The following is a 23,770-nucleotide window of genomic DNA, read 5'->3' as shown; positions in this document are numbered from 1 at the left end:
AATGAAAGCATATTAAATGCTGGTCTGTGTATGAGGTGGCTGTGTGAATCACATGTGCATGCTGTGTTCGGTTTGAACCTGAGGGTATTGCCTGGAGAGAGATTTGTTTATCCAAAACTGGCACAGTCCTTTACACAGTTTATCCATATGATCACCCTGTGGTCACTGATCCTGGTTCCAGAATTTAGTCAGCACATTAGGCAACCAGCTGTTGGGGACCTGCCCTGACAATTTTTGACTGAGTGACAAAGTTAGATGAGGACTCATGCAGGAGAATAAGGCATGGCTCAAACCAGGACCAGGAAAAAGCTAAGCAAGGCAAAGGGGAATCTTCCAGCTCCATAGCCAGCTCCAAGCCAAGCAGCCACCAGGAAATAATAAATAGTCGTTGTTGCCTATTTTAACTGATGTGATATTTCTCATGCTCAGGAGAGAGACTGGAAGCAGGCATTGCAAAGCCACCATTGTCACATCCTTAATTTTTCAATGAAAAGTTCTTAAGTGAAGTGTTTGTTTTGTGGAAAAGGCACAAATTAATAATTTCCACATTTTCCCCCTCTCCCTCCTCAAAACATTTCAGACAAACTGGCCTTTTTCCAACAGAAATCCCTTTTAACCAAAGTGTCCTGAGTGGCTGTTCTTGTGAATAGAGGCCTGAGATATCAGGCCATAGTAACGACAAAGTCTCAGCCCAAAGACTATCAAAATCTTGAATGGAGCTTGATGTCCACCTCAGGCACCAATGTGCAGAGGCTGGAACAGTAGCATTACCTCCCTATTTAAATAATTCAGCTCTGGAATGGAGGTAGCCAGGGAGAGGGGGTTCTCAGAATTTCGTATCATCAACTTGTCACACAAGCAGCTAAATAAGGGTCTTACCACTCCCTTTGCAGGGATAAGCTAATTCATATGTGGGTAATTATTTTTTGTGCATCTTGCAAATATATTGAGAGGACCCTAAATTTTCGCTGTAGTTGATACCTCTACTAAAGAGAATTGGTCCAGAAAGGAAGGTTTAAAAATGTCTCAGTTTCTACAGTATAATTTATTTTTCCTCCTTTTGCCTGAGAAATTTGAAAGCCAAATTCTCCCATTGGGAAAGTAATACAGCATTGGTGGACTCACTCCCAGTCACAGCTATCAACCCAGCTTGAATGTCTCATACTGGGTACTCAGAGCTAACTCTTAACCCATAGATGATTTTAATATTTAAAAAAATGTTGGGCAATTTGCCATTTGCCTAAAGATGCTGCTCCAATTTCTCTGTTTGTTCATTATTAATTGGTATATAATACTCTGAGGCAGATTGCACGTACATGCAAAGCAGAATGTAACAAAGGAAGGAATCAAATGCAGTCCTCTTGGCTCTTTGGTTTGCTACTAAACCCTGATGACAGTTCTGCTTCTACCACACACTTCATTATTTAGCTTATAAATTCATGATTTCCACTGTAATCTTGCTGGGTCTTGGCACAGGTGTAGAAAAGGCTTGTGCTCCAGCTGAGCAGTAAATAACTGAACTAGCAATCATGAGAACTAATGTCAACACTTCCATGGCCATTTCATAGTGCTCTGTGTTGAACCAAGGCATGAGATCTCCATTCTTTTATTAGCTCTCCTGAGAGAGATAGGATTGTTAATATTCATCTTCCTCTGATATGATTTGGTTTCAGAAACTCCATGGGAACCAGCCAGACTAGAATAATAAAATAATAGTAAATTGCTTGTGGCAGAAATTGTATATAAAGTCCCCCTAATACATTCAGTCTCTGGACAGCAACAAGAACCTGATAACTGAATTAGAGTTTTAACAAGATTTTGACGATTGATGAAGCAAATACAACCTTTAAAACAAAAAGTTCCCTCCCCCCCCAGTCACGTCGGAGCTGTCAGTAGAGAAATCTGGTCCACCTCCTTCATGAATTAGTCTCTCTATTTATGTATTGCCTTTCTCAGTGTTCCCATTTGCCACAAAACTGGCCAACCCAGCTTATTTTGTTCTGGCATTATTAAAATTACTATTACCATTGCAAATGCTTCCAAGGGAGATAATATTAATAACAGTCTCTTCCATCAGATCCTGTCAGTTCCTGGGGTGATTAATATTCCTGTCTGCAAGAAGCATTATATCATTTAGAGAGAGCATATTGCTTGGCTCATAGGCTATTCTTCATGGTCTGTGATGAGTGCATTGTGATCTGCCATTATTGCATTACTGTTTACACAGCTTGAGATGCCTCATAAAGCAGTTAGGAATGAGCCCAAATTCAGATAGATTCAGATCTGGGAAATGAGAAAACCTGACACAAAGATCTTCAGACTGTTTGGCCCTCTTCATCCCCCACGTCACATCCCCACTGACTGTTGCTGTCATCCTTTCCCTACCTGGGATGCAGATGGCAGCTGCATTTCTGTATGTATGGCCAGTGAACCCATCCTTGCAAGGATGATCATAGGCAACCTGCTGGCTCCAAAGCACCATGGGCTCCTTACAATTGTTTTCTACATAAATACCATACTGTGTCTGTGGGGAGCTGCTACTCTATTTTGAGACAAGTCACTTCAACTCCTTGGCAAGAACTGTCTAGGAGGAATCAAGATCAGTTTTTATTTTCATGGAAATAGCCATAATCTGGATCTCCCCAGGAAGCCTAGTGATCCACTCTCACTTGTATAACACCAACTTGAGTGGAGCAATCTTTATTTTGAACAGAAGCCGTTCATGGAGTCTATTCCTGAACACTCAATGAAAGGTGCACTTTAATTTGTGCAGACTATATACAGCACATGGGTTCAACAGCAAGTTGCCAAGGCAAATCCAAGGGCAAATCTTGCTTCCACAAAGCCTGGTCTGTGCCATAAATGACGGCCGAAGGTATCTGATTATCCAGTCTGGTCTAAAACAAATGTCCAGGAAGAGCTGTCTTTTCAACATTAAAGCCAGCTGATGGCTCCTATGCCTTTAGTGCATAGGTTGCAGATTATTTAGGTCACCTTGTTTCTCAGGTGGTTGCCCCCAAAGATCTTTATGGAAGCAGTCAAACCTTGCTGATATCATGGCGTCAAAGCTGCACAGGAAAGGAGTCAGGAGATCTGGAAGGAAGGGTGGATTGCCATTCAGTGACAGGTTGGATGCAGATGTTGGACACCTTAGGTAAGCAAAAGCAAGTTCACTGATTCACAGCAGAAGAAAAAAGATAGCAGCAGCAGAAAGAACATTTTAAAGACTAAAGGACTTACTAGTTCCCTCTCTCGGATATGTACCCCTGTAGACAAGTGTAAGAATATGAGCGATATAACTTCCCGTCTAACCCTGGAGGAGAACACAAGCTGTGACCTCTGGGTCTGTAGAATATCCAGCAATGAGGAGGTGGCAGGGAGTGTATGATGTAATGTCAGAGAGCAATCATGATAAAGGACAGGGCTGGTGGCTACAGAAATACTCTCCATGGCTAAGGAAGGGTGTACAAGGCACTCTCTAAGCCACAAAAGATGCAATTTGGCACTTCAAACATGGATATAGGAGAGGTATTCAAACAACAAGGACTTGTTATTAATCTCAGGTGCCATTCCCATTGCCAACAACTGCAGCTGGCTGTTTATTTAACTTTTTGAAAATAGTAAATTAACCAAAAAGTGAAACTTAATGTGGAACACCACTTGTGACCGGCTGCCAACTGGATTTAACTCTATTCACCACAACTCTTTGGGCCTGGCCATCCAGCCAGTTTTTTACCCAGCAAAGGGCATGTCCGTCCAAGCCATGAGCAGCCAGTTTCTCCAGGAGAATGCTGTGGAAAACGGTGTCAAAGGCTTTACTAAATTCTAGGTGGACAACATCCATAGCCTTTCCCTTGTCCACTAAGCAGGTCACCTTGTCATAGGAGATGAGGTTACTCAAACAGGACCTGCCTTTCATAAACTCACACTGGCTGGGCCTGATCCTCTGGTTGTCCTGTATGAGCCGTGTGATGGCGCTCAAGATGATCTGCTCCATAACCTTCCCTGGCACTGAGGTCAGACTGACAGGCCTGTAGTTCCCTGGATCCTCCTTCCGGCCCTTCTTGTAGATGGGTGTCACATTTGCTGACCTCCAGTTGACTGGGACCTCCCTGGTGAGCCAGGACTGCTGATAAAGGATTGAAAGTGCCTTGGTAAGCACTTCCACCAGCTCCCTCAGTACCCTTGGGTGGATCCCATCCGGCCCCATAGACTTGTGTGTGTCTAAGTGGTGTAGCAGGTCACTGACCATTTCCCTTTGACTTATGGGGGCTTCATTCTGCTCCCCATCCCTGTCTTCCAGCTCAGGGGGCTGGGTACCCCGAGAACAACTGGTCTGACTATTAAAGACTGAGGCAAAGAAGTCATTAAGTACCTCAGCCTTTTCCTCATCCTTTGCCACTGTTTGCCCCCCGCATCCAATAAAGGATGGAGATTATCCTTAGCCCTCCTTTTGTTACTAATGTATTTATAGAAACATTTTTTATTGTCTTTTATGGCAGTAGTTAAATTAAGTTCTAGATGGGCTTTGGGCCAATATAATTGTATGAATTTATTTAGCTCAATCAGACCAAGGTTAATATTTCAACAGAACTGGTGCAGAAAAAATGAGAAATCGAATCTTGTCCATTCATTGAAGACAGCCAAGGTGACTCTTTGCAGTTTATGACTTTCCACTACTGAGCTAGAAGCACATCGTCAAACTTCCAGTCTGGAACACATTTTTATAACTTGATTGTAAACTCTTGGAAAACCAGGTTTTATAATACAATCACTGACAAGCCCTGAATATTCAGTGGATACAAGCCAGCACCATAAGGAAAACCAATTAAAATCAGGAAATATATGGCCAGCAGAGATGGTCTGGTCACTGGTACAAGGCATCCACTTTGTGGTATGCAAGGAGGACTCCAAGGGAAGCATTGTACGAAACAGAGGCAACAGAGAAATTGTGTAGCTGGGCTGGACTTGGAAGGACTCCAGAACATGAAGGGCTAGATTGGTGAGGGACACAAAAGCTGGAAGACACCGGACCCACTTTCAAGTAGTGCGTTACAGGAGATACGGGCTAAAATAGTTCCTAGGCTAAGTTGTTCAGTGTTTTGTACCTCTGTACAGCTTATTCCATAGGCTCATGTAGACATAGAGACAACTTCCCATTGAAGAGACCACAGCTAGCCCTGGACATGGAAATGCAGATCCAGCAAGGTTCACACCCCCTTTAATCACTTATGAGGGGCTAACTATAATCCAATCCTTTCTGTTTGGACAAGTTTAGTCTTTTTAGAGGAAGTATGCCTAAGGGTCGGTTGTTTTTTTTTTTGTCATGGATAGATTTTTTACATATATAGTTTGGATATTTTCCCAATAAATCATCTTGCTTGCATTCCTCAGGACAACGTGCTCATCAGGTCACAACCTGAACACCTGAGTCAAGCTGGGATCACATCCAGGCTGATAAGTCCTTTCTTCCGAACCAGTCACCCACCTGCACAAACCTGCAGGAATCACAAATATGTCTCTGCCTTCAATCCCACAAAGAGCCTCACTCACAAGGATGCTCATTAACTGCTTTTTCAGGCTCCTAAAACAATGCACACAACCCCTGTCTTAAAAATATATATTCTCTAATTTGAAAGCTGTTTTTTACATGGATCCTTCATGATAAAAGATACACGTCCTCTGAATTCACATCAACAACAGGAGTGCATGCTTGCGTATTAAAAGCTCTCCCGCTCCAGTATGTCAGGTAGACACAAGCATTTCTGATACCCAGCAGATGTCAAAGCCTAGAGTGCGTTTCAGGTCATACAGATTTCTCTCAATAACTGTTATTTTCTGAGTTGACTTCTACAGACAGAGAAAAAAAAACCAGTTTCATTTAGCTGCCGACTTCCAATAAATAATGGACAGTGCTACAGAAGTCCTGCAGGAGTTGGCTGCAAGTGCAACTGCTCTGCCACCCTTCCCCATTTATCTCCCCTCACTGATATATACAGGTCACAAATTTACTGAAGGCTCCGACAGCCTTGAGAACAGCTGCATTTTGCAAGCATAAATGTATCTTTGTGTCTGCATTGTAGACGTTGCATAGCTCAGACATTTCAGGACAGTGCAAACACAAGCTGGGATGCTGGATACAGCATGTACAGCATTTGTGGACAGCAGTGCTGAGATGAACTGCAATGCTGAGATGAACTGCAGTGAGTGCTCATGCTCAACTGCAAGGAGCAAGTAACCAGGCTGGCCAATTGCTGTCCAATATCTCATCCTTATCTTTGGTGCTGGATTTTGGGTCCTTACCTGGCTGAACTCTATGCTTTTCAACTTGCCCCATCATCTACTCCAGGCAAAACAAAGGGACACCTGAGCCATACATTAATCGGCCTGCTACAGGAGGTGACCTCTCCTTAATAGGGCTGAAATGAGCTTAATCGTCACTGAAATTGGATTCAAGAGTTCCTTCATGCCATGCCTGGTCTCAGGGTAAGAAGGAGGTCTGAAGTTCTCTACAGCCACTGTGCCGAAGCTCATCTTTCTAGCCATGAAGGCCAACTATGCTCCTTCTTCAGTCTCTGCTAGCTGTACCTTTAAGGTACAGATGTTTGCATTATGCCCTATTTCCTCATCTGAGGCTAAATCAAAGCCTTCAATCTCAATATCCACACACCTGGAAGCTCCATACTCTTTTTTTTTTTTTATATTGGGAGTAGCTAAAACAAGATGTAAACACATAGTGGTATTGACTTAATAAATCTTAACAAGTTATTAACTTAATATATACAACCAATGTGTTTTGTTATGCTTCATACGAGCCTGTCATGAGTATAAAGAAAAATTCATGCAGCTTTGTTATACAGAAATCTTTACCTCTGACAGCATACTCCACAGTGTATTGCTTGTCATGACAGAGGCATGAAAGATATATGGAAATATATCTCCCTGAAGATCACCACAAGCAAACCATGCTTGTGCATGCAGGCAGGAACAAGAGTCATGCTGTGGAAACAATAATATCTCAGAGTGTGATATTATGTCAAGGTGACTTTTAAGTTCCCATTCAGATTTTAAACCCACTAGTTGTCACCTAGCAGCACTCCCACCTCCAGACAGTGCAAAAAGGTGTTCCCTTTTATCCCTGAAGAAAAGGCAAAGTGGCAAATGCTCTGATTTTACAGTGGAGGCACATGTCCTTTCTGAGGGTAAGGCAAAGAATTTGATGAACTAGTGAGTACAGAATGCACTTACAGAATTTAGTTCACAAGTCCTTGGATATCAGTAATACTTAGGACAAGTATGACATAAAGATTTTGCTTTTACTTCAAAAAGGATATTAAAATGTTTATCTTTGCCATGGGGCTTAGAGTATCCCCAAGGCTTGCACTGAAGCTTCCCTCCACCATAAGACATTCCAGGGCTGCCAGCAGTAAATGTCAAGCACTTAACAGTGCTCATGTTAGTGCTGTAAGGTGATACCATTCAGAAAAAAACAGAGAAAGGGCCTCCAAATTTCTATGCCAGCTGCTTATAAAGCATGGGTATGTTTAGCCCCAGTGAAGAGCAACAGAACTTCATTGACTTCAGCAGAACTGCTGCCACTTAAGTTGAGAGACACTTCTCTCCTTTCGTTGTACCTAAATTACCTGTCTGAAATGGATGAGCTCTAATCATGGGCTTTATCCCTGACCTTCCAGCTAACAGCTGTACATCTCTTGGTAGTGTATCTGCATGAGGATTCATGGCGTTGAGTCCATGTTATCTCCTCTCCCTAAGGCACATTAATGCTTTTATATTGGTGTCCAGCAGAAAGGCAGACGGTTTGTCCTGCACCGCTGCCTTCGTAATGCCCTGTGATTGCTCAAATAATTTAATAATAACTTGTCTCATCCCTTTTGAGGGAAGCAAACCTCCCTAAGAACTACTTGCACAGACTATCCATGCATAGAGAACAAATGGGATAGAAGGTAGGTCAGAAATGTGCATCTTTGTCGTTTTAGAAGGCTTCACATTCTTCCTTGTAAATGTCCATGAAAAAACTTCCTTTGTTTTACAAGCACATTTCTCCAGCAGAGGACTGCTAAAAGCATGTATGTCATACATTTATTTAAGGGAAGGCCATCAAAGAAGTTCTCTGGTTATTCTTAGTGCTGGGTTACTGTTTGTCAACAGTGCTCTCTTTCAGCTTCTTGGAGACCTCTGTATCCTCTGTTGAGTGATAATTATGAAAGTAACTGTGGAGAAATCAACGTGCTGGCTGAATCAGAGAACAGGCAGAGAATATAACCGTGATCTCATTTGTTCCCAACCAGTAGTAGCCATCCAATCACCAGCTGCTCATTTGCATCCCCTCCGATGCAAATAGACAACAAAGTCTTGGTAGAAGAAGACATCTAAAAGAGTCTGTAAAAGGGTAAGACTAAACAAAGTGAGCATTAACAACCATAGGATGGTCCTGGCTGTTTGTAGACTAAGGTGACAGACTGGCATGAAAATCTGCATAATTAAAAAGGCTCCTACACTCAAAGATCACCATTGACGTGACTCTGCTAAGCCACTCACCAAGAAGCAGGAAGCTCTTGGTGTGTACTAAGCAATACTTGGGTGCTCTGGTCATCACTTGTGTGAGCATTGGCAGGTGGTACAGGCTCCAATGGCTGAGCTGCTTTTGTGATCAATTGATGCTTTAAGGACTAAAAGTGTGCTGGTGGCAATATCTCCAAGGTAAATAAAAGCACAATGAATCCAAGAACCATACATCTCCAAAGCTCTCCCTTCCTCCAAACACACAGGCCTGCTCTCAGCTCTTATAGGACACCCAAATACTTTGGGCAGTCTGGCAAACAGCTCACCTGTCCTGAACTGCTTTTGCATTTGCAGCTGCTGCGTTGAAAAGTTCAAATGTTATAAAGTCAGGATGCTTCAGACCCAATCTCTTTCTATTCCCAATCTCTTTCTATTCGCATCTCTTTCTATTTCCACATGACACATTTTAGAATTACAACAAAAAGTCTGTTCCTAGAGTCCCTGTTTCTTGTGTTCTGCCAAAGTGAATGCACTCGGGTATTTTGCAGCCTAGCCCTTTGAAACGTAGACAAATACTGCTATTTAGATATGTTCTATCCAAAGTGCTCACACAGCACTCATCCCCAAAGTATCTGAGTGCTTCACAGAAATCAGCAAAAACTTGTCAAAGTCTTTTGTAATATACTTTTTTTTTCTTTTTTGCTTCTGCACCTGGGAACAAGTGCAGGGAGAGCTGGGTGACAACTCGTGCCTGAAAATGAAGAAAGGCAAAGAAAAATTAGGCTGGAGATGATGATGATAATTTCATCATCTTCCTTATTATTTTTGAATAAAATACTATGTCTGGTATATTAGTTGTAATAACCCATTGGATTTCTCCTTAAAATGCTGTTCATCCTATAATTGTAATGATGTTCTTCCCTTGTTGGCTTTCAGAGGTCAATAAATATAAGCAGTACAGCAGCTGCTTGGTCCAGGGCTTGATTTAATTAGCTCCACAGAGCCAGCTTGTGAGAGTGGAAGTGAAGCAAAATCCTATTTGGATCCTAGTTTAAATAAATTGCTCCAGCCATGGAAGATGAAAATGCCAAAGAATTCTCCACTGTAAAATGGAATATATAGACTGGTGTATGGAGACGAGTGCAGATTGCTGAAAAAGCAGTTATTTTGATCAGAGTGGCAACAACTTACATCAGTCCTCATTTTGCAAAGCATTGATAACTACAAACACAGATTTGCTTATTCCAGGCAGTCATCAGCTAACCCTAGTTACTTTGCCACAAAATTTTACAAAAGGTTTCCAAAGGGTCCTCAAACAACAACGGGGTTCAGCAAACTCAGCTTTGAAATGCTGAGATTAGCTTCTTCTAATGACTTATTGCACACATGTATCCCACAATCAAGTTTCAGGACCAAAATATGCCAGATGATTGTTAACCTTAAGGATGTTTCATGATACTTGAGTGGCAACAGCATAGTATGGAAAGTCATTTCAGTTTAATGGGAAGCAATTAATAAGAGAAAAAAGAATTTCCACAAGACCTTTTTCTTCCCTGTTTGGTGGAAGAATTCAAACTTTCATTTTCAGCCCTTCCTCCAAACATTCCAGTCTTCTCAGGAAGGTTAATTTATGTAGTGAAGAAATCCCCTTCTCACCAAGTCCTCGGACAGCACTCAGAGAAGAGACAAGAAGGAAGAAATTAATATAAAATGGCAAAAATGAGGCTGTATGACAAGCTAGTGAGATACTCAAGCAGAAGAGACAATTTGGTGGTCCAGAGAGGTCTTAGGAGAGGACTGAATAGATTTGATACAATGAGGGGAAAAAAGAGATTTGCACCACAGGGGAAGAAGAGAACCATCACTGTTTGTAGACATGGGTGGGAGGTTTGTTTAGCTTCATGGTATCAAACCCTGGAAAAAACTATATTTTGCTAAGATACTTTTTATGGGCTCACATCTCATCTAAATGAAATCAAAAAGGTTCCACTGCTCAGTCCATGCAGAGGATTCGATCTGCCATGTTTATACTGGTAGCATCTCCTTTTCATTTCATACTCTATAGATTAACTTGCTGTGTTTAGAGAAAGGAAAGTGTACTGTACTCTGCTAATGAATTTTTAGTACAGCTTGACAGCTTTGGTGAACAAACTGAAATAAGCTGGTTGTCTCTGTTCCCTGTACATCTTCATCTAGTGGAATATAGTCCTTATTTTATGATATTGAGCACCTGGTTTCAGAACCAGGCTCACATCCAAGAGTTGCAAATTATTCTTCACAAATGAGCCGGGCTGTGCAAGAGTCATTCTAGGTCAAGATTAGAAGAGCAAGTTTGGATCTGGATTTTAAAAATGCCTTTGACTGGGAGTCTCAGTTCAAACTTTGGTTTCAGCTCTTTCTAGAGAGATGCTCAAGCTGCAAAATGCAAACCTTTTCACTTTCACTTTTACTAAAAGCCAGGATTTTTTTTTTAAGAAAAGGAGGCATCAGTGTTAGGACAAGCAGAATCACAGCTATAACCCTGACAGTTGTTCTTAGGTTGATATAGAATTTTCCATCAAAGCAAGATTTCTGCATAGGAAAAACTGTCTGTGGTGCATGTGAGTGGGGAAGGTTTTCTAGGAAGGAAACTTTTTCAAATGTTTCTCGGAGCATTTTTCCTTCTTCCTGATCATCTGGCTCTAATGTGCCCATATTAATCTTCCATCCAACAGGTGGGCAGAAATTGCTGGTCTGCTTATGCAGCAAGTAAATCTTGCATTTAGTCCAGCTTATATGTGTGGCAAGAGGACCATACTATCCAGTGCCTGATGGAAAAAATAGCTCTGTCAAAGAAAAGAGACAAAAGAGAGTATAAAGCACTAAATGAGAGAAAAGAGAAAGAAAATAGGAGGAAAATGCAAACCCAATTATGTATCTCTGAATTTTGTTAAAACCAAAGAGACAGGGAGAGAGAGTTTCATCCTTATGGGCATATTTTACCGTAGGAAGTGTTTTAATTGCTTTCGTTCTAAATTGAGGTGAGTAATCACTATCATAGCTTTCATTAGATATTACATTAGCGCAAAACTGTCCCAAATCAGAGATGGGGCGGTCCCTTGATACTGTACACAAACATAGCAAAGAGGATCCTTACCTCAAAAGGGCCCGAGTACAATATAGGAAATGAGAAGCCCGTGCAGGGAACCTTGTTATTCAAGTGCACCGTGCCCACAGGACACTATCATGCCATACTGAACGGAGATTTGATGGTGTTTGAAGGCGTATAGCGTTTTCATGTTTTTTTAAAGTGAAAAATTGAAACTTGTCATAGAAAGCAGATACTTTCACAGGAACACATCTTTTGCTGAAAATTCACTTTTTTTCCAGCAGAAAGCTTTTTCAGTCAGTGGATTCCAAGCTGGATTCCATGTGGTGGTTTGTGAGGCCACAGAAATGATGCTCCATGGTCAGCACTCTATGGAGTCATATTATCTTCACCACTTTTCCAATTAAAGCTTTGATGGAAAGACTACTTGGTGGAGTCATTTGGAAAGTCATGGAAAAGAGGATCCAAAAGAGTTGGGGAATCATGCGTCTAGGTGAAGCACTTCTAAAACGCCAAGATGTAGAGGACCAATGATTTGGCAGTTACTATAATGCTCCACAAAATAGCAGTTTCACTATTTGGAAGAATTCCTTCTTCCATCTGCACTTGTTCATAAGACTACTACACACACAAACACCAAAAGCCAAGAGAAACTTAATTACTTTTGTCTCTAGATTTAACCTAGAGGTAGGTACATGCTTTTCCCAAGTTGCTGAAGAAAAATGCATACTGCGAAATCTCTGATAGAAATTTCTAATAGAAAAGCTTAGTTGGATAAGATGACCATTCAGAGATGGAACCCCATCTGAAACTATTAGAAGTCAGAAGGGTGCCTGCATCTTATCAAGCTTGTTCTGAAAGGTCTCAGAAGAGATGGAAAAATATGAAGGCTTTCTTTTATCCTATGGCTTGGCTAAATGACCTCACTATGGAAAACAAACCCTGTTCCAGGCAGCTGTTATAATTTCATCCCCCCCCGTGCTTATGTCCTTTGAAGTTGAGCAGAATGTGGAGATTTCCAGAGACAAATGTGAGGTCCCCATGATCTCCCTTAGCTAAACAGTGTGAAGCAACAGCCGTCCTCCCATGCAGAACCCTAACCACAAGCCTCACAGCTGCTCCAAAGCCAGCCACAGAGTCAGCCAAGAAATTGTAATAGAGCAGTCAGGAAGGTGCTGAGACACCCAAATGCTGTTGCTGGGAAAAACACATTTCAGTCCTTCACATCTGGATCTCGCAGTTGATGATAGGGTCACCTCATGTGTGGCCAGAGACACTGCCAACATACTTAGGAAGTTCACTGCTATCTTTCAAAGGTCACACTGCATGCAGCATGGCAGAATCAAAATAGAAAATACAACTGGAGAGCAGAGCTATAGCAAATGGGGAAGAGTAATTACACCTGCTATATTTAGCTCATCTTTTCAAGGTGTTAAGTTGGAAAGGCAGTTTTGAAACTCAGCTGTAAAAATTCATATCTCATTTGTGTGCTTTTTTTAAATTGTGTTCCACAAAAACATGAGTCACATTCTTACGTAGTATGCCAAAAAAAAAATCAAAACACAGAAATATTTGTTCCAGGAAAACAGTTATTTTCATTTTCAAAGTTTCTTTACGACAGCATATGCATGTTATTTTCTTTAATTCTTCTTAAAAAGCAGTTATCATTGTGTGCATATTTATATTTATATACAGTAAACATATGTATGTACACATATATGCACACAGTAATCAGGGTATGTGTGTAAATACCTATACAAGTACATATGTAAATATCTATAAACAATAAGCATATTATATGTATATTTAGATGCCTGACAGTTCAGTTGAATCTGATGAAAAGCTCATAAGCTTCAAAACTTGGCTGTAAACTAACAAAACACAGGCATTGTGAGGTTTTTCGGAGGCTAGGTCATACCAATACGGTAAGATACAATATGTATCAGCTACCATGATCAGTCGCTTAAGCTGACTTGATCAATCAGTAGTTTAACTGAGGTCAATTACATAATACTCAAAATCATGTAATTATGGGAGCACAGTCTGGGGAGGTGGCTTGGAGACAAACATAGGGACAAATTCTCTTCTGGTGTAATCCTGGTGAAGCCATTGGAAACCTGCTGAGAATAAGCATGTCTTATTAGGACACAAGAGCTGTGTACCTCCTCAGTGGCAGTCATTCACCCCTCTGGAGGGCACCAGTTTATACTCCTGATCTTTCCAGGAGGTTTACAGAAGGATTTCTTTGAAGCTCAGGGCAGAAATTATCCGATTTGCCTATTACACCTGGATCCATAGTCCTTAAGAGCACATACCATAGTTTCATTACTGTGGTAGCAAACCTCACAGGACTACACAGCACCCACTAAAGATAGAACACTTCCCTCTCCGTCCCTGGATCCTACGGCAAAGGACAACTTTGGTAGCCAGGCCACTAAAAAGAAAATGCTGTGCAATACTTTCCAGGAAGTATCTTGTTGTCATTCTGCCTTCTAGGCACAGAGTCCACCCTAGGATTTACCACACTGTGTCATCTTACAGATGTTCTGCTCAGAGGGTGCTTAAAACTGAGCCAACAGCAACAGAAGTAACAAAAATATCAATATTTATCAGCTTCTTGTAGTCTGTTTCAGTTTTGTTTAAGATGTCAGCTCTTCAGGCAGGAAAAAGGTATTTTTCCTTGGCATGCTTAGCAAATAATAACAGTAAATTGACCACAAGGTCTTCAGGACACACTGTATCTGTATATATGTTCATACTTTGTTCCCCCATAGAGCCTAGTCATAGATTTAAACATAACATAAATAAACTATTGCCTTGCTAATTAACTCACATGTAGACCCATGCTATATAGATTCCATTTCAATGGGTTATTTTATCACTTTTTGCACTATACCTACAAAAAAGGTTTCATGCTAGATTAGTACAGACTAAGCAGATGAGGGTCTAGATATGTGTGGGCAGTGTGTGTGATACAAGGATGTGGATGGATAAACATGCACATATATTTCCTTTGAATTGCATTTTTTGTAAATCACTTTCCTAAATTCTCTTTCCTGTCCATTAAAGAAAATTATTAATTGAGTAATCTATATCTGGCCTACAAGGAAAAAGGAGGTGGTAGAAAAATTTCAGGAGCTTACTCCTGGTATAAAGAAGGATGGAATGTACAAATTGTCAAGAAACTCAGCTGCGCAAGGGAGTTTTATAGGTAGATCATATAAATCAGGGGACTTGCAAGCAGGAGAAAACTATGCAGTGAAAAACTGTGGAGACAGAGATAGGAGTGCTGAATCAATGATGTGAAGCAGAAGATAATGCATGAATTTGAAGAGGATAGGAGACAAGCGTGGAAGGCGATTACCAGCTTTGTTTCATGCAGGCCACAATGGGAGAACATAGAATCATAGAATGGTTTGGGATGGAAGGGACCTTTAAAGGCCATCTAGTCCATCCCCCCTGCAATGGGCAGGGACATCTACAACTAGATCAGGTTGCTCAGAGCCCCATCCAGCCTGGCCTTGAAAGTTTCCAAGGACGGGGCATCTACCACCTCTCTGGGCAACCCGTTCCAGTGTTTCACCACCCTCATCGTAAAAAATTTCTTCCTTATATCTAGTCTGAATCTCCCCTCCTTTAGTTTAAAACCATTACCCCTTGTCCTATTGCTATTGGGCCTGCTAAAAAGTCTGTCCTCATCTTTCTTGTAAGCCCCCTTTAAGTACTGAAAGGCTGCAATAAGGTCTCCAAGCAGGATTCTCTTCTCCAGGCTGAACAACCCCAGCTCTTTCAGCCTTTCCTCATAGCAGAGGTGTTCCATCCCTCTGATCATTTTTGTGACATGACTATTACTAAATCTGAAAATGAGGAGGCTACACTAACCAGGAGAGAAAGCGCTAGGGTTTGGGTAACTTTTCTGTCTGAAAAGAAGAGACAGTTAAAAAAAATTCCTAGAGATAAAAATTATTCTGCAAAACGAAGTCACAATTCCCTTGCAGCATTCATAAATAGCCTAAAATCTTGTTTACAGTTGTAATTTCTATTTGATGGAGTTATTGTCAAAGAGATCAGCAACTCCTTTCAGTTCAGAGACATTTAAATTTAGCAGCAGGAAAAAGAAGTTTGTTGAGTGTGGAATCCACCCCTGCTGCTCCAAAACAATCAGAAACAGGAAAAAGTAATCAAAAGGGAGTTTTAATGAGTTATAGAGCTATTGTTTACTGGGGAGGGCTGAAAGCCTGAAGCCCAAGACTGGAGGACCTCTGTGACCCTGCACTGCCTCTCGGTGGCAAAATATTTGCTTGAAATTACGTCAAAACAACACAATGTGTGTGTCCGAAGGCCAAGGGGGGGGGGGGGAAACGTTGAGAAAAATAGTGGAAATTCCCTGTGTCTCTGAATGTACTGAAGGCTTTCCTTGAAAAACAAGGCAATAAACAGCAGCTGTATTTGTACATTCAAGCTAACAGAGGCAGTGTCTCCCTCAACAGTGCAAAGGGGAAGGCTGTATCTGCCCGACAGCCCAAGAAACACTTGCAACCCTTTGCTCCACAGCCACCAAGCGCAGGGGAACTGCAGGGCTGATCCTGCTGGGGCACAAGGCTGAAGGGGGCAAGTGCCCACAGGCAGAGTGGGCTGCCAGTGCGTGTGCAAGGCGCAAGGCCCTCTGTCCCAGCAGTCCCAGGGTACAGAGATGCTGCCATCGTCTCCTGAGGCTGTCAAAGTGAAAGCTTCACGGGGAGATGAGGAAGCTCTTCTGGAGAGGGGCTGAAAACAGGAAGCTCATTTTTCCAAGGAAATAGTTACACAGAAGTGCTGGGTTTTTGAGGAAGGAGGCTTTTGTTGCTTTCCCAGAACTCTCCCTGAAGTAAAAAAGCACAACATTAACTCAGTGCTCAAAAGCAACAGGACAATTTTACTGTGGTGCTCACCAGCAGTTATTTAATCAGTAGCACGTGCCTGAACGTAGCCTGCTGGACCTGCCTGGTCAGGGAAAGATAGCATTCCTTGCTGCCTGTCCCTGGTGACTTCTTGGGTGGAAAAATCTCTGCCAAAATGCTCATGACTTGCATTAAATGCAAGTCACCCTCCAGGGAATGGGTACAGACTCTACCAGCCTTCCCAAAAGCATCTGAGCAGGAGGAAGTCAACAGGTATAAAAATAAGCAAAAAAAATGAATGTTTCCCAGGGAAAATGGGCACATTAAAATGAACTGCAGACCTTCCCCTGGAGAAATAGCAACGAGCTCTGTGAACTGCTCAGACAGCAGAGTCAGTGGTGACAGGGGTGCAACATGTAGGCTTAAGTTATGTAATACGGCAGATGACCTGCTCAGCCACACACCGCATGACCTGGAGAATTTGTTTACCTGTCCATCAAAGTAATATTTCCAACACAACAATTCCGCTGGGGTACCAGCCAGATCCTTGTAAGTGTCATGGTCATGAGCTAGCTGCCCTATCTAGGCATTCACCTCCTGTCTTTTACAAATTGGACTCATACCAGTTGGTGGCACCATGCACAGCTTTGCAGCATCCCAAGAGATTCCCTTGGCAGCTGGCAAGGGACAGGTTTTGCACACTGTGGAGCCAGCCAAGAAGCAACTCACAGCAGCTTCCAGGTTAACAGTCCCATGCAAATTTTGGTCCTTCCAATACCCAGCTAAAAAGCAAGCTTTCCTTTTGCATATCACACCCTGGCCAGCATGATGTCACCAACAACCCTGACATTTTGTCATTATTGCCACGAATAATCAACTGAAGAAGACAGATGAGAGTCAGCTGCCCTACAGGTAACAGGGAATGCTATTTGACACAGTATTCGACGTTTAACACACATTAAAATTGCTGTTGCTTTGCCTATCTGTTTCACCAGACAAACTGCCAAGCCAGATCAAGTATTTTTATTTCACCAACACCTACTACACTATGAACAAGTTTGTTAAGCCCCCAGATTTTATTTCATGTTTACCTTTGTTAAAATTCCAAATAGCCATGTTTTATCTGCACAAGATCACTTAATCGGGCATATGGCTTTCTAGGGAAATGTAAAACAATAGCTTTGTCTAAAGTCCTAAAATTTTCTATTCACTCATATCACTCCACCAAGAAGCCAAAATATTTTAATTAGATAGAATGTGTAAAGTCAGGCTGCAAGTAAGAATTTAAAAGCGGAAAACACCCATAAAGAGACTTTCAAAGTGGCTACTAAAATTCAGATTCTTCAGCTTCTTGCAAGACCAATTAAAGATTTTTAGCCCATTAACATCCACAGCACCTACAGCTGCCACTAGAGCTATAGACAGTCAGCATTTCTGCAGGTCAAGTTCAAATGAGCTGGGGCTGGACTCAACAAAATTAAAGCATTCAGGCCCACTGACAGCATCTGAAAATTTCATACACGCTCAATAATACATACTTGTACATTTACATCCACACACCTGATTTTTTAGAACATGTGCAGTCATGAGCAGTACTAAGACCTACTAAGGTCTTGCACCACTATAATTAGCATCTCACTTGGTATATCTATACCATACATATTAAGAAAAATCTCACCTTGATGTCGTGCATGTGTCTAAATAAGACCCAAGATGTTTGTTACAAGTTACTCAGTTAGAAGTATAATCTACAACAAATGCAATATAAATGAGCTAATACTACACAGTTTCTCAGCTTTTACCATGCTGGTAACTTTAGGTCCATTTTTTAATTTAGAATCAGATTACGGATTTGCACAGACTTACCAATACCTGTAAGAACATAATGTTTATATATATAACCAGAAGCCTAATTACAACCATTCGTAATATTTTTGGCACTTATTCTTCAAAACCACAAGCCCTCATAAGCACTTATTCAGCTGTCAATCTGGAAAATGCCAGCGTGTCTCAAAATGTTATTTACAAATGAAATGCAGGTCATCAGCTTGACCTTTGGAGCAGAAGAATATATATATATATATATATATATATATATACAGATATATATTTTAAGCTGGCAGAAAAAATAGCTGTAGTTTCCTTTCTTGATGAAGAAAAACATGTTTTGCCTTGTCTTATATCTGTAAGCAAAACTGGATCTGGGAAAAAAAAGACATATAGTAAAAGGCACAACTACCCCCGCCTTCCTCACTGCTCACTCTCTCCTGCAATTGTGTAAAGCAAGGAAGTAAAAGGCTGGTAGAGACTGAAAAACATGTTTTTCTTTGAAAGTCCATCTGCAGAAATATTTATCAGCTGTTGGCAAAACACACAAAAAATAATATTCTTTTTTTAAAAGCCAGAAACAAATAGGTTCTTTTTTCACTGAAAAAATGGAGGATGTTTGAAGTCCCTGCTATGAAAAACATGTTTTTTATTTGCTGCATTTGTTTCTTTTACCGCTCACTAGAAGTCACTGAGGCCTTTTGCTGCTCAGATCTGCAGTACTATCCAGTGTATTTTTGCCTCCTGGTCAGTCACAGTCTGCCTTCTTCATGAATGGATGTCACCAAAGCTATCCATGGAAAAGAGGATCTAAAAACCCACTCATTTATTCATTTGCTGTAAATAATTGGCTAGTAGAATGATCAGCCAAGGATGGGTATGTGGGCAGAGGCAGGCTGTGTCCGCACCATTCAGAGTAGCTGGAGCAATACGACTCCTGGCAGACTGCCTTCAGAAAGGTCCCTGCTTTGGAGGATGAAGGAGCCAGAGTGGGGGCGGTCTCTGTAGAATACACCAGGTCCACAGCCCAGCCAAAGCCAAACTCCAAGCCTTTCTCTGGTTTAACGTAAGCAGCCTGGCAGGTCTCAAGGTCCAGGACGGTCTTGTGGGTATATAAGGACATCATAAAGTAGGAGCTAAATCCCTCTCACAGTTCACCGTGAGTCCTAGAAACAGACTTCTTTCTTCCCAGCCTCTCTGGCTCCCTTCTCTCTTCAGCTTGCAGCAGGGAAAGTCGCTCCCAAAGGAAACACATTCTGAGTCCTTCCACAGCAGTGCACAACAGGATCTGCCAAAAAAAATGGACTTAAACTCTTCTCCCACAAACAGGTGCCCAAGGAAGGAAAAAAAGGTAGAACAAAGTCCTTTTCTTTATTTTCCCACTTCATTTCCTCAGTGTCCATTATGCTGAAATCACAGCACTTCACAAGACTGTGAAGAATCCTTCATTATGGCAGGAAGAAGGATGCTTAGAAAATGTGGAGAGATACAAAAATGTCCCAGAACCAGCATGACCTGAATTCTAATGGCTTCAGTAAAGAGGTGTGCAGATACACACTATCTGTGTTGTAATGATATGGAAGCACTGGGCTAAAAGCACCGTGATACACAACTGGTTCCATCACTGTTGCCTTAACTAAGGGATACAAAAAACATCCTCAGACTAACTATGAAAGGGATCTGATTCAGCCACAGCTAGAGGAAACCAAAGGTGTCCTGGAGTGATGGAAACCCAGGTAAAATATTGTCTAGCTTCCTGAAAAAAAAAAAAAAAAATCCATAGATACATCACAAGCAGTTTATCCCACAATCCGGGCCATTGTGAAAAATGTTTCCTTATTCTGATCACACCACTTTTATATTACCTCTCTTCATGCAGCGTAACATCAACTTTTAAGAGCTAGGTTTAGGGTTTTTTTCCCCCAAAGAACAAGTCACAGAAACAGTGATGAACTGGAAACACCGTAGCAGCAATCTTGTGTCTCCTTACATTTTTCTTACATTTATAAGTAGGCTAAAACATGAAAAGGTACATTCAGCTTGTATTTTGCTTAAAACCTACTGTTTCTTCACCTAATCTGGTGGGGGGAATGAAGGTGAGCTTGTCTGCTTTATGACCCAGATCGGTCAATCTATCAAAATAAATTGCTTCTCTCAGCAAACTTTGCTTCTCCCTTTAAAAGTCACTTGCAGTGAAAGGACACGCTTCTGTGTGTATGAAAATCACAGGAAACTTACTGGGAAACCCTTCTGCTATAAGGCTTCTCTATCCACTACTAGCAAAGGCATTCAGGTGGCCTGGGTTACAGCAGACATAAGCCACAAGTACATAACAGCTTGCCCCTGTGCTCAGTAATACATAGCATGTTACTGTAGGTACAGGCATAGTGTAGGTACAGGCATCATTTCATACATGAAATAATTAGCCGAGATTTTGAAGGCAGCCATTCTAGGATCAACAGCATAGCTTGCTGGCAGGAAATCGGATAGTCTGAGGGGATCCTCCCCGTAGCACTCTACTCTCAGGAAGTATTTGGTGAGAAAGGAGCTGAACACAAAGGAAAGGATAACTTCTGAATGTTGCTGTGTCCTACTGCTCTATTTCCTTAAGCCTGAACACCAGGAAAAATACCCAGACATCCAAATGGCTCAGTTTGATGGGTGGAGCAGACAGGGACAGCTCTGTGGCTTTGCATTTGCTGTGAAAAGGTGAGTGGGTAGGTAGAATTTATGTCCAAACCCAAAAATAAGAACAAGGATTTCTCACTGTTTACCATTTTCACCTATTGTATTCGCTTTTATTCTGTGAAGGGCACTTTAACCCCCTATCAGATACAGTTGACCTGCATGCTTTTTTAAAAGAATCCACCAAATCTGAACTTTAAAGCCAAATTTTTGACTGTCTGTGCAAATACAGAATTACAGAAGTTAACACTCATTTCAGCTATGCTCCACTGGCTCTGCTAGCAATGGTCCTTCGGTGACACAAACTGCCAATTATAAGCATGTGTGTAGTTTTCTCCAGGACTGCAGTGGACTGCATTCAAACTACAAGCGATTTTCTGAAAGCTCCACTTCAGACTTCTCAAGGAGGCCTGATCGTAACTGGGAAATTACTCAATGAGCAAAGCATGAGATGTCAATATTTTTTAGTCATGTGATACTTGTAAGATACAAGAAGTTGTCATTAAAAAAAAAAAAAAAAAAAAGGACTACATAAGATTAAGATACACCGTGCAAAAAACCTGAGAGGGTGACAATGTTGCCATGTTCGGTTACCTCTCCAATGCGAAGGTGGAGGGACAATATTACAAAATTATGTTCCAGAGGTTGCTGACACAGGGTCAATATTTAGTCATGAAGATGAAAAGCATTTACAAATGCTTCCAATGGGTAGGATTATCATCTGCTAATTAACCTCCAGACTGTTTAAGGAGGCAGCAGCGTGGGCACAGAGGGGTGGGAGCAGTGCTGCAGAGAGATGCACTTTCCAGCCTTCAGGGTAGATTATGGCTTGAATTATGACCTCCCACTGTATCCGTTATGGCACCCCAGCGGTTAATAGGAGCCTTCTTTGTCCAGGGGTTGCTGCGGAGACGGTTCCTGTACCTCAGGAAGCAGGGAGAAGAGAAGTTTCCTGTTTTGAAGAAGGTTTAAGAACTATTTTCCTCCAATCAGGCAGCAGATGCCTGGGCAGGAAATGGAGAACGCAGATGCCAGCCCCACTCCGGGTCAGTGGCTGTGCTAATCAATGCAGCCAAGGTTTACCACAGCCAAAAAGGCCCCGGTGATAAGTGAGTTGAAGAGTTAAGGGGAGGACTTGTGGTGGAAGGTGCCTGGAGCGAGACTGACACTGGAGCGAGACCAAAACAAATCCAAATACTGAGAGGAAATGGGTGTTCGGCTTCCTCCCTATATGTACCTCTCACACAGGACATTGCACCCAGTATATGGCCCTGATAAAAAAGAGGCGTGTAATTAATTGTTGTGGTTCAAAACAATGCTCAGAGGTAGCAATAGTCATCGTTGCCGTAACCTTTTCTCTCGTTGATGATTCACTGCCGAGGGAGACTTGCATGTATTGGGGGTGTCAAATGCATAATCCCGTCAAACGCAGGAAACCAGTAAAAATTTCTCCACTTGGGTGGGGTGGTTTTTTTTTTCCTCTTTTTCAGTTGAAATTTAGCAAGAATGTTTGCTGACCTACAGGAGTGAAATTCAGCTCTGGCCCCAGTGAAGCTAAAACTGCTGTTGACATTGTTTATGCCAAGTCTCAGCCTTTTTGACTCAGTGCCCAATTTTTCTTTTACTGACATCACTTTTACACCTGCATAATGTTTGACCCTCAATGGTATCGCTCCTCACTTACTTACACTTGCTCACTTTGAGTGATGTCTGAAGTACCCATCTGCCATCCTTCAGCTCCGAGCTCACAATTTGATTCTCTGTTATTTCCTCGGGTGCTTTATGCAACAGACAGTGTTGGAGAGGGTGTGAAAGGCTGGAGAAAAACAAGACTAACTGCAGTAGGTAAATCCATAGAAGTGTATTTTCAGCTACTTCTCTGTTTGTTGCCAGTAGAGCTCTGCTGACATTTTGCAAATACCGGCACGAAGTGCTTTGGAGTACAGGATTGTCACATCCTGATAAACATGTTTCTGGACACATTCTTGCCCAAGCTAAGTTACATTAAACGAAGCTTTGCCTGGGTAAGACATGGGCCAAAACTGAGCAAGGACTTGAGAATTAGGCATCCTGGCAGCTGAGAAGGAAAGAAAATCTCCATGGCAGTGAGAAACGAGTGGACCCAGCTGTGGCATTGTATAAGCTCTCAGATTTTGTACCATTGCCTACAAATATTCTTTTTATACAAAAATCCTAAGCAATAGAGATCTCAGAAACTTGATGCATCAGAGGAACCTTGATGGAACCATGAACCTGAATGGAAGAAATTAAACCTCCTTCCTGAGAGGACTGGTGCTCTTGCTAGGGGCCCTTTACTGAAAATGGCGAGTGAAACAATCAGATGTTCATTTGATTAAGTAAGAGTCAAAGACATTTAGATTATTGCACAGTTGTATTCCTTTGTAAGGAATACAAACAGACTGGTCTCCCAGGAACTGACTCCACTATCCTTCTAGCCTCCCTCTCCCAAAGCATTCTGGGGTCTGTATGCATCAGCCATCCTTCAAAATCTAGTATCTCCTACAGTCTGTGATGAACTCCCATAACCAGATAACGGACAGCATGTTTTCAGTGTTAGTCATGAATAACTGGTAATTGTAATCCCTTTTCTCTTATTGCAAAAAATAGGTACTGCAAAAAAGATGTGCTACAAAGTAACAAACTTCTGGTACAGGAAAGAATATCCATCATCTTCTAGCTATAACTCTCCTATTCTTCTCTTCCTCTCCACTCCCTTTGTGTTTGTCTTCACTTGTCTTCTCTTGCC

This window comes from Nipponia nippon, unplaced genomic scaffold (genome assembly GCF_047370975.1).
Source record: "Nipponia nippon isolate SJK-2023a ecotype South Korea unplaced genomic scaffold, ASM4737097v1 scaffold_9, whole genome shotgun sequence".
NCBI lineage: Eukaryota > Metazoa > Chordata > Aves > Pelecaniformes > Threskiornithidae > Nipponia > Nipponia nippon.
Note: the sequence above shows the minus strand (reverse complement) of the source record.